The following is an 11,299-nucleotide window of genomic DNA, read 5'->3' as shown; positions in this document are numbered from 1 at the left end:
ATTATCCTGAAATAGCCAGGTGGGCCCCATCTAATCACACGAATCCTTAAAAGCAGAGACCTTTTCCAAAGGTGGTCAGAGAAAAAGGTATGGTGACAAAAGAGTCAGTGAAACTTGTTATGAGAGAGACTCCACCTGCTATGCTAACCTCCAAAAGCAGACACAGCTCTGCTGACACATCTATGTTAATCTAGTGAGATCCTTACTGGACTTTTGACCTCCAGAACTGTAAAAATAAATTTGTGATGCTTTAATCCACTCAGCGTATGGCGATTTGTTACTGCAACAATAAAAATCTAATATATTTGGCAAAGGCGGGAAGCGAGCCACTTGATGACATATGCAGATGGTATCCTGATTCACCAGTGGGAATGCTCTAGGAAGATTCATTCCCTGAAGCTCAGCACCAGGTCCTGGTCTTTGACCCTCCCCCCAAGTTTCTAGGGCTCTCCCAGGTACCCACTGCCACTCTGCATGGCCCACCAGGGGAAATCCTAGTTTATCTCTTCCAGTTTCTTCAGTTTGGTTTGTGAAGTGACATTTCAAGATTACTCTTAGTTTGATTTTTCTGCATGAGGTATAGTGGGAAAACACGCTTCAGCAACTGCATGGGTCACATTCTCCAATGTGATCAAGCTGTTTGCAGTGGATCAGGGAAATGATTTTGGAAGTACATTCATTTTCCACTGGTTCAGTGTTTGACAGTTTGGTTTGTTCACATTGCTGAAAAAGAGAGCATATAATGTTAAGTTCTGTGGTCTTGGAAATATGGATATATTTGAACTGTAAAACTGCATTCTGATTAAACCCACTTAAACATTGTTGTAAAAAACACAGGTCTGTATTTTTGTTCTCAGCTGGACATTCTGCTGTGCAAAACAATATCTGCCTAGCTCCAAAGGGGATACTCAGGAAGAAACCATAAGAAGAACCTCTAATTAAAAACAAAAGCAAAAAGTGAGTCATTTGGGAAAGTTAGAAAAAGATATAGAATATACGCAAAGGCAAGGGATGGACCGATTCCAAAACATCGTTTAAAATAGTTTGAATAGAAATGGTCATTGACTAGAGGTGAAACACAGTCACACACAAGCTATTATGAATGATTTTCCTCGCACATAAAATAGGTTAGAAAATGAAATCAAGCAGCAGTAAAGTCATGATAGGTAAGTGGACTACATCTACTGAGGAGGAACAGAAGTCCTCAGGTAAGAAGAAACTATGAAAGAATAAAGCCATTTGCCAAATAATGGACCAGAATGATGAGCTTGTGTTAACTGATATTATAAAGTTATTATATAATATTTTAGGATACTTTAATGCATATTCTTTTTCAACATCAAAGGATTTAATGTTGAGAAGAATGTTTACCATCCTCCCAGAGCTTAGTGTCTGGATTTCAACTGTGCATCACTGAGAAAACAGAATGTAATATTAATCGAGCATTACGTTGCCCAGAATATTGACTATTTATAATAGACAGTTATTAAGAAGAACCACTAGTATACTGACACTATTTAAGTAGTAGAGATTGGCAAAAAAGAAGGTTATTTGTGTTCGTAAACTAGAGATATTTATTCATGCCAACTTTCTTTCCAATATAATCCAAGTAGAAGCACCAGGAGTATATTATGTATTTCCCCTTGAGAGATGGCTAAGTATAACAAGGAGCACTGGACTTGGTGCCAGGACACCTGGGTTCCAGTCCCCATTCCTCTGCTTCTGGCACTGACAATGCTGGGAGTCTCCCAGAGCCTATCCTTCACCTGAAAAACAGAGATAATGTTACCTATTTTTTGTCTGATTCACAAAAGAAGGTAACATGATATACCACAATATGAAAGTGCTTTGTAAATTTTAAAGGGTCATACATTAGGGTCCTCACATGATGCTTAAAAAAACATATATAGTATATAAGTCATTGAAATACCATTTAGCACAAATATACATTGTAACAACTTCTGGTAGAATTTCATCAAAACTTAATCTAATGATAGTTTTATAAGCTGGTTCTTGTTCTTGTCATGAACTTTGGTTGTGTGCTTGCACTGACGTCCTTTGCACATGAGTATTCTATAAATAAATGTTGCACTCTCCATAGTTTTGCCTAGAGCTAGCCTTTTACCTTTGTTTCCAAGTTCTCTTACAATTACTGTTCACAGCCAAATTGTGTCTCCATTAAGGTGCCAGAACAAATGTTAAATTCACTGATTTATTGACCAGCAAATATTAATCACTTATTATGTACATAGCACTATTCAAGGCGTTATTCAGTAAACTCAATGAAATGAACAGTTTGATTTTTTCCCCCTCTGCAAAACTGACTAGCTCTTTGTCTGAATTAATCAAATCAACCAGTAGGTTTTTGGCTTCCTGTAGACACAGCTTAAATGTCACTTTCTATCTTGAAGCTGCTATTTTGAGAATTGGTGATGTGTAGGTGGAAAACACTTTACTATTTAGAAATAGAGTACTATACAGTAAGGCTTATTAGACAGTTATTTTCACTTTGTAGTTTTTGTTTCATTTCACTTTTTATTACAGAAAATTTTAAACATGTACACAAGCATATGGGATAATATAAGGAATTCCTATATACCTAACCTAACTTCAACAATTAACAATTCATGGTCAATATTGCTTCACCTGGACCCCTACCCAACAGTCCATTATCCCATATTATTTTGGTGTGAATATCAGAGTTTATATAATTTAATTCTCAAGTGTTTCAATATGTATCTCTAAACATAAAGATATTGAGAAAATAACCACGGTAGCATAATCACACTCAAAATAAAATTAGCAGTAATTCCTTAATATCATCAAATATTCAGTGTGTGCTCAATATTCCAACTGTTTTGTAATGTCATTTTTTTGCAGTTTGTTTCAATAAGTTTTCAAATAAATCCACCCATTGTGATTGGCTGTGTCTCTTAATTCAATTTATACTTCAGCTTTCTCTATTTTCCTCCTTGCAATTTATTTGTTAAATAAATTGAGTCCTTTGTCCTGTGGTCTTTTCTACAGATTAGATTTTACTGAGTGCATCCTATAATATAGTTCAATGTTTTTCAGTTTTATGTGTTTCCTGAATATAAGTATAGAACTGTGCTGTTCTCTATTTCCATGTGTAGCTTCTTTTTTAAAATGCACATTTTTCAGGGGCACCTGGGTGGCTCAGTCGGTTGAGCTACCGACTTCAGCTCAGGTCATGACCTCATGGTTCGTGAGTTCCAGCCCCACATCAGTCTCTGTGCTGACAGCTCAGAGCCTGGAGCCTGCTTCAGATTCTGCGCCTCCCTCTCTCTCTGCCCCTCCTCTCTCTCTCTCTCTCTCTCTCAAAAATAAATAAACATTAAAAAAATAAACATTTTGCATAATAGTTTGATTTACAGAAAAATGTGAAGATTGAACAGAGTTAACACCCAGTTTCCCCTATTATTAATATCTTCTTTGTTGTTTTTTACTCCAGTATAGTTAACATACACTGTTATATTAGTTTTAAGTGTACAACATAGTGATTCAACAATTCCATAGGTTACTCAGTGCTCACCATGGTAAGTGCACTCTTTAATCCCCATCACCTATTTCACCCATCCCTCCTATCATTAATATCTTTTTTTTAGTTTTTTTTTTAAGTTTATTTATTTTGAAAGAGAGAGAGAGAGAGAGAGAGCAAGCGGGGTAGGGGGCAAAGAGAGAGGAGAGAGAGCGAATACCAAGCAGGCTCTGCAGGGTCAGCACAGAGTCTGATGTGGGGCTCGAACCCACAAACCATGAGATCATGACCTGAACAGAAATCAAGAGTCGGATGCTTAACCGACTGAGCCGCCCAGGCACCCCTCATTAATATCTTAAATTAAGATGATTCATTTGTTACAATTAATAAGCAAATATGGATACACCATTAATATACCACTAATATCCATACTTTATTTAGATGCTCTTAGTTCTTACCTGATGTTTTTTTTCTATTCCAGGATCTCATCCAGGATACTAGATTGCATTTAGTTGTCATTATCTCCTCAGGCTCCTCTTGGCTATGACAATTTCTCAGAGTTTCCTTGTTTTTGATGACCTTTATAGTTTTGAGGAGTACTGGTGAGTTATTTCGCAGAATGTCCCCCATTTGGATTTGTTTGATGTCTTTCTCACGACTGATCTGAGATTAAGGGCTTTAGGGAGGAAGACCACAGAGGTAAAGTGTCATTTTCACCCTATCACATCAAAGGTACACACTATACAGATAATTTATCATTGTTGATATTAACCTTGATCACCCAATTGAGGTAGTATTTGTCAGGCTTTTCCAATATACAACTACACTTTTTCTCCTCTTTCCATGCAGTCTCTTCTTTCCCCGCAGTATCCTTTGGAAGGATAGCTCTGTGTGAAGCCCCTGTTCGTGAAGTAGGAAATTATGTTCCATCTCCTATAGGTGGAATAGTACATACATTATTCCAAATTCTTCTGCATGGGCAATTTTTTCTACTCCTTTATTATTTATTTATTTATTTATATATACTGGTATGATTCATGGATATTTATTTTATACTTTGGATACAATCCTATACTACTTTATTTTGTTGCTCAAATTGCTCCACATTTGGCCATTAGGAGCTCTTTCAGTTGGCTCCTGTGTCCCTTTGTCATACCCCATCATTGTGAGTGTGTGTGAGTTGTTTTTTAAGTAATTTCCTATTTTCTGGCATGTAAGATACCCCAGGTTCATCTTGCATGTTCCCTGCTCTCATCCTAGAACAAGGATTTCTCTAAAGATCCCTGGTTTCTTTTATTAGAGAATGGTATTAGAAACCAAGATCTGGGCACTAAGTTTAATAAAATACTTTTAATCATTCTTTTACCGACATGTTGTCTATTTCAAAAAAAATTAATTATTTTGTTATAGTTTGTGGTAAAATTTTTATTTTTTAAAGTTCCAATTTTCAAAAGTCGGTGGGTGTTGGTAGCATAGTGGTGAGCATAGCTGCCTTCCAATTTTCAAAAATCACTTTTAGGGTTTTTTATTTTTAAATTTTTATTATATAGAGAGAGAGAATGAGCAGGGGAGAAGGGCAGAGGGAGAGAGAGAGAGAGAGAGAGAGAGAGAGAGAGAATCTCAAGCAGGCTTCATGCTCAGTGTGAAGCCCAGTGCAGGACTTGATCCCACAACCCTGGGATCATGACCTGAGCTGAAATCAAGGGTCAGATGCTTAACCAACTAAGCCACCTAGGTGATCCAAAAGTCACTTTTAGTCTAAAATTTCTGCCTATATTGAACAGTAAGTCTTGTTTTCAAACAAGTAATTTACACATATATTTTGGTTTTTATATCTTACTATTAAATCTAGGGTATGAAAATTTGAATTTTTCTATATTTTGCCAATTCAGTTAGTTCAAGTATCTATTTAGTTAAGTGATGTTCAGTGTCTGTGATCTTTAACTCTTTTTTTTAATGAATTGACTAAATATTTTGATATGTATAATTATAAGGTAGCTAGAGAAAGTGGATAAAATGACAAATGTCATAAAGAAAGATTATGTTAATTCTGTGGAAATCATACAACAAAAATTCATTAAGGTGAATCTGTTTAATGTGAACTTTCTGAATAGCTAGTAAACTAGTCACTAAAATTTCCTCATAACATTTGTGAAGTGTTTGTTAAGAAAATAAACAATAGAAACATTTTAATCTAATAATACAAAAATAAAACATCAAAAAAATTTTTGAGTATAGTTGAAACACAATGTTACATTAATTTCTGGTGTACGTCATGATCCAGCTTCTCTCTACATTATGATGTGCTCATCACAAGTGGAGCTACCATGTGTCACCATAAAACATTTCCAAGAATCGTCATTTCTCTACAAGTATATTACTTACATTTTTTCATTTGTTGTATCTTCATAGAATTCATTTTTAAAAAATAGGTTTATGAAAGTTATCCATTAGGATTCCAAAGCCAGGCAAACCTAGCAAAACAGGTTACCAACTATCATGCAAGTATATTTTTCTGTGTTGTTTCCTTCTCTGTAAAATCGGTTATTAAGATAAATTGGCTCATATTTGTATAGAACTTCATACATACACTACATGTATGTATAAAATAAATGCATATCTAGATGTATTGACATACATGTATAATGTATGCATACACACAGAAAAATACCTAGAGCCCAGCCCTTCCAAATGTTCAGTGATAGCTGTGCTTTTCTTATCTTTAATAGTATTTTTTTCTACATACTCTAATATTACTTTTCCTTATTTTATTAATAGTTAATAACTTATACATTTTGCAAATTCAGACTGACCTCACCATTCAGTCCAAATTAGTGGAATTTGCTATAGTTAATATATTTTCTCTGAATCAATACTGTAATGGGAATGTTTTGATATATATTAATGAGTTTTTCTCCTTTGCGTTTCTTAATGTGTACCTTTGCTCATTCTGCCCAAGGCATTAGGATTATATTATAGCTGGAATGCAAAAATAAAGAGAGTTTCAATATTCAGCTTTTAATATCCAAAGTAGAGGTTTTAAGTTTGCAGCAAAAAAATAATCCTGAAATTTGGTCTTTGTCAAAAGACTATACAATTTTCTATATTTTTTTAGCTCCATGTTGACTTTGTCTATGGAAGTTATAAAGTGACAGGGATAGACAGAATTCAAGATAAGGCCTGAGGGAGGACCTTGTAACTTGGGGAATATCATAAAGAAGGAAAGGAGAGGTCAGGCTATCTCTTTTGGCTTAGGGGAGATTTGCAGCAAAGAGAGGAGAGACAGGGATAGAAAGTAAGACCTAGGCAGAAGCCTTTCCAAAAGGGTAATGCCTTAAATATGTTGGGGAATCCTGAAGGCGGAAGGCCTTTGCTTTGCTCCCTCTGGTGAGCCTTGGGAGAAGAGGTGGTGTGGTGCCCAGCAATGGCATTTGGTGGAAAGAATTTGTCTACACCAAAAAGTCTGATCTGTTGGCTTGCCTGGCCTGTGTGCAGTAAGCAAGGGATCCAGAAGCTTCTGTGTTCTGGTGAGGAAAGCAAAGATCTAGAAAAACCCAGTAGACTAACAAGATCCAGGGGCAAGGTCCACTGATGGGTGCCTACACAATGACACACAAGGCAGATGGGTCTGTCAGCAACCAGCAGTTTCAATTTCCAGGGACCAGATCAGGCACTCAACTGCAGAGATCAGTGAGGGTTCACTGATTCAGAGGTCACTATCTGAATCCAAAACCCGTTTTCACCACTACTCTCCCCACCTCCACCCCCTCACATGACATCATGACAGTATCTTAGAGTTGAGTAAGGGGAGGAAGAGAAAATCTTACATAATTAGCATTTGCCTAAAAGACACTGGCATGCCCAAAAGAGACTGATTAAACCACCAGAAACTCAGTTATAGTGACTCTGTAAATTTAAAACACACTCACTATCTAGTAGGTGAGAAATAAAAAATCAGTTATGAGAAAAATAGTTATTAAGTTTGCAACCCCCTTAAAAATAGAAAAGCTTTTGCAATGATGAATGCCTTCCCTTCCCTGGCAGCTATGAAGATCAAATGGGTCAGTTGATGGGAAGCAATGTTGGAAAGTGAGAGCACTCACTGCGGGCAATGATAATGGCAGCTGCACTTACTGCCTTGAGCATGATGGAATTGGGACCATACAAGCAGCGGGTACATCTCAGCTCTGGGCCAGGAGGCAAGGGCATAGACAAGAAGCCAAGTTCAAGCCAATTGCATGGTATCGGGGAAAAAGAGACCAGAAATCAAGGGCTGCATGCAGATGTAGCTGAGAAGTTGTGGGAGGAGAGCCAAAAAGCAGCAAAGGACCAGGTCTGAGTACAACCTCCCTACATGGGGAAGCAACGTGGAGACACATTCTTCAGGAATGACACAGACCTAGGGCTATCTGATATGTTCTTTTTTTTATGTTTTTTAAAACATTTATTCATTTTTTGAGAGACAGAGAGAAATAGAGTGTGAGGCAGGGAGTGGCAGAGAAAGAGGGAGACACAGAATCCGAAGCAGGCTCCAGGCTCTGAGCTGTCAACACAGAGCCCAACAGGCTCAAACTCATGAACCATGAACCACGAGATCATTGCCTGAGCTGAAGTTGGCCACTTAGCCAACTGACCCACCCAGGCATCCCTATCTGATATGTTCCTTAATTAAACATATGGTGAAAAAGACTGAATATGTAATAGTAGATTCACTAAAGATCCTCAACAGTGTGGCTCCTAGTCCCACAGAAAGAGTCTTGAATTAAAATTAAGAATCATCTTGTTAGGGTAGAGAAATATGAGGTTAAGTCATAAAACTAAGTGAAATCAGGATAATTAATTCATGGGAAATTTTCTCAAAGCTTCCATTTGAGGAAAGAAAGTCTTTACAAGAATAAGGGGAGAAAACAGATTCAGGGATTCTGATGAATCATATGTTATTTGGCTCGTATTTATGGCACCTATGGTGTCAGGTTCTTTGATAGGTAATTAAGAGGTCCTTGCTAACAATCCAGTAGGAACAGATAAGTCAATAGACCTTTAAAACAAATGCACAATAATGGGAGAGGTATGGGAGAACAGAGGAAGAACAGAGGGGAAAATGGCATTTTTTTAGTCTGAACTGTCCAGTGTGGTACCTAGTTGGTCAAGTCTCAGAGCATATTTATTGAGGGCCTACTATGTGCAAATTGTACTAGAGGATATAAGAGTGGACGTGGGATGCCAAAAGAGGCTTTCCAAAAGGGGATTGCCATGAGAAATCCAAATGGTGTCCTGGAGAAGCAATTGACTGTTTGGAGCTGGGGTTCTAAAAAGATATCTGGACTGGAGATGCAAAGCAGCTTAATTCAAGATGCGTAACTGTTAAAAAATAATGCTCATATTCTTCTCTTCAATAGAGCTGTGTAAAAACAAAGTTTTGAAATATATTTGAAGTATGAATCGAGAATATTATTTCTAATATTGAATAAGTACTTGGCAATGTAAAAAGAAATCAGTTTGCTAATTTAAAATGTTGGGGGGTTTTGTATGGCAGGTTTTCTAACAAAATTATAAAATGTACGTTTAACTTTATATATTGTTCTTTTTACTCTCACAATTGACATATTTTAATTTTTCTAATTTCTTATTATTGTTTAATTAGAGTCTAACTCTAGTTTTTTAAAGTCACAGATCAAATTTTAATCATTTCTTGCAGAATTCCATTCCTTTGTGAGGTCATTTCTGCTTCAAATTTTTTAATTTTCACTGAGATACAATTGACATATAAAACATTGTGTAAATTTAAGGTGTATATGATATCATTTCTTTACTATGTACCTTTATCCAAACACACATGCGTACTAAAATTTTGACATTGTTTTGTCGTCAGTAAATTTGGAAAATACTAGCCTGGTGCACCCATGTTGGTGTGGCTGGGGCCTAATTTATAGCTGTGCAGTAACTTGTGACTTAAACCCAGCCAACTGCTAGACACTTAAAATGTCTTTGATTTGGGAATGTTAATCATTGTCCTTCTCTCAACAGAACTAGTTGCGTTCAAGAGAGGGCTCCAGGGGCGCCTGGGTGGCGCAGTTGGTTAAGCGTCCGACTTCAGCCAGGTCACGATCTCGCGGTCCGGGAGTTCGAGCCCCGCGTCGGGCTCTGGGCTGATGGCTCGGAGCCTGGAGCCTGTTTCCAATTCTGTGTCTCCCTCTCTCTCTGCCCCTCCCCCGTTCATGCTCTGTCTCTCTCTGTCCCAAAAATAAATAAACGTTGAAAAAAAAAATTAAAAAAAAAAAAAAAGAGAGGGCTCCAAGCGTTGAGCCCCAACTGACCATGATGCCCAATACAATCCCTGTCTTTGCCTAAGGCTGGCTCTGCTTGACTGTGAAACTAGTATCTGTTAGGTCAAGGTCTTACTAAAATACTGCTCAACATGCTCAGTCTTCACTGTGGTTTTTTACTATATGCAAATGGAATAGTTGGAGCTAGAGAACTTCCATATGTAAAAAGACAATTGTCTCTCCATGCATGAGTTTGTTTTATCATAGTGTTACAAAACTTCCAAGGAAATTGTGGCATAAATTATGTATTTGAAATATGCTTACCAGATAAAATCCACCCAATGTTCCTGTCTACCACAGGCATTCATTGCTTGGCCAAGTCCCAGAGAGTGAAAACTCTCTATCAAGGCCCGTGTGTTTGTCACTTGTGAAAGGTGAGTCTGGGAAACTATTAATATGGAAGTGGTATGAAATTGGTATGGAAATGCTATTTGGAGTTTCTATTTTAATTCCAGATGCCAGAGAAAATTTCAAATTGTTAACCATTGTATAATTGGCAAGCCTTAGCGTTTAGATCCACCAGCCATATTCATATGACTCTCTAAACACCAGGAGAAAGTCCCAAAAGAAAGAGAAGTGGAGGATAATGGCATATTGAAAGTGTGGCTGGGCACCTGGGTGGCTCAGTCGGTTAAGGGTCTGACTCTTGATTTTGGCTCTGGTCATGATCTCACGGTTGTGGGATTAAGCCCCACTTTGGGCTCTGCAGTGACAGCACAGAGCCTGCTTGGGATTCTCTCTCCCTCTCTAAACAAACAAACAAACAAACAAACTTACAAAAAATGTGTGGTTTACTTATCCGAAAACAGATATTTTGTTTTTACTTTCTTACATTAGCTGGGGACAACTGATTCTTTCCTGACTTCAAATCATTTATTAAAAATTCAGTATTAAAAACAGATATAGAAACCTATCAAAATACATTTATGGAAGCAATAATAAAACAACATTTGCAAAGCTGTAGTCATATAGATATACATTCAACATCACCCAGCATTTATTGGGCTTTTCTTGGGAATGTACTAGATACTGAGGAAAAATATGTAAATAAAATAGAAGACATGGCCTATATGTGTCAACACTGTTTCTACAGTTAAAACAATTGTTTGATTTAAATCTGACTCTTCCGATGCATTTAATCATTTATTTGCATTTATTTGCGTGTGACCAGTTAATATGAAATGGAACTTTGAAATCACCCATTTGATTCAATGTAGACTGACAGACTGTTTAAATTTTTTTTAATGTTTATTTATGGGGGGGGAGGGGCAGAGACAGAGGGAGACACAGAAATGGAAGCAGGTTCCAGGCTCTGAGCCGTTAGCATAGAACTCGACACCGGGCTCGAATCTACAAACTATGAGATCATGACCTGAGCCAAAGTCGGACACTTAACCGACTGAGCCACCCAGGCGCCCTGACAGACTGTTTAAATAATGTTCTCTAATGAAAGTTTTTAGCTTGAATTACCCAG

The sequence above is a fragment of the Prionailurus bengalensis genome, chromosome B2, assembly GCF_016509475.1.
Source record: "Prionailurus bengalensis isolate Pbe53 chromosome B2, Fcat_Pben_1.1_paternal_pri, whole genome shotgun sequence".
NCBI lineage: Eukaryota > Metazoa > Chordata > Mammalia > Carnivora > Felidae > Prionailurus > Prionailurus bengalensis.
Note: the sequence above shows the minus strand (reverse complement) of the source record.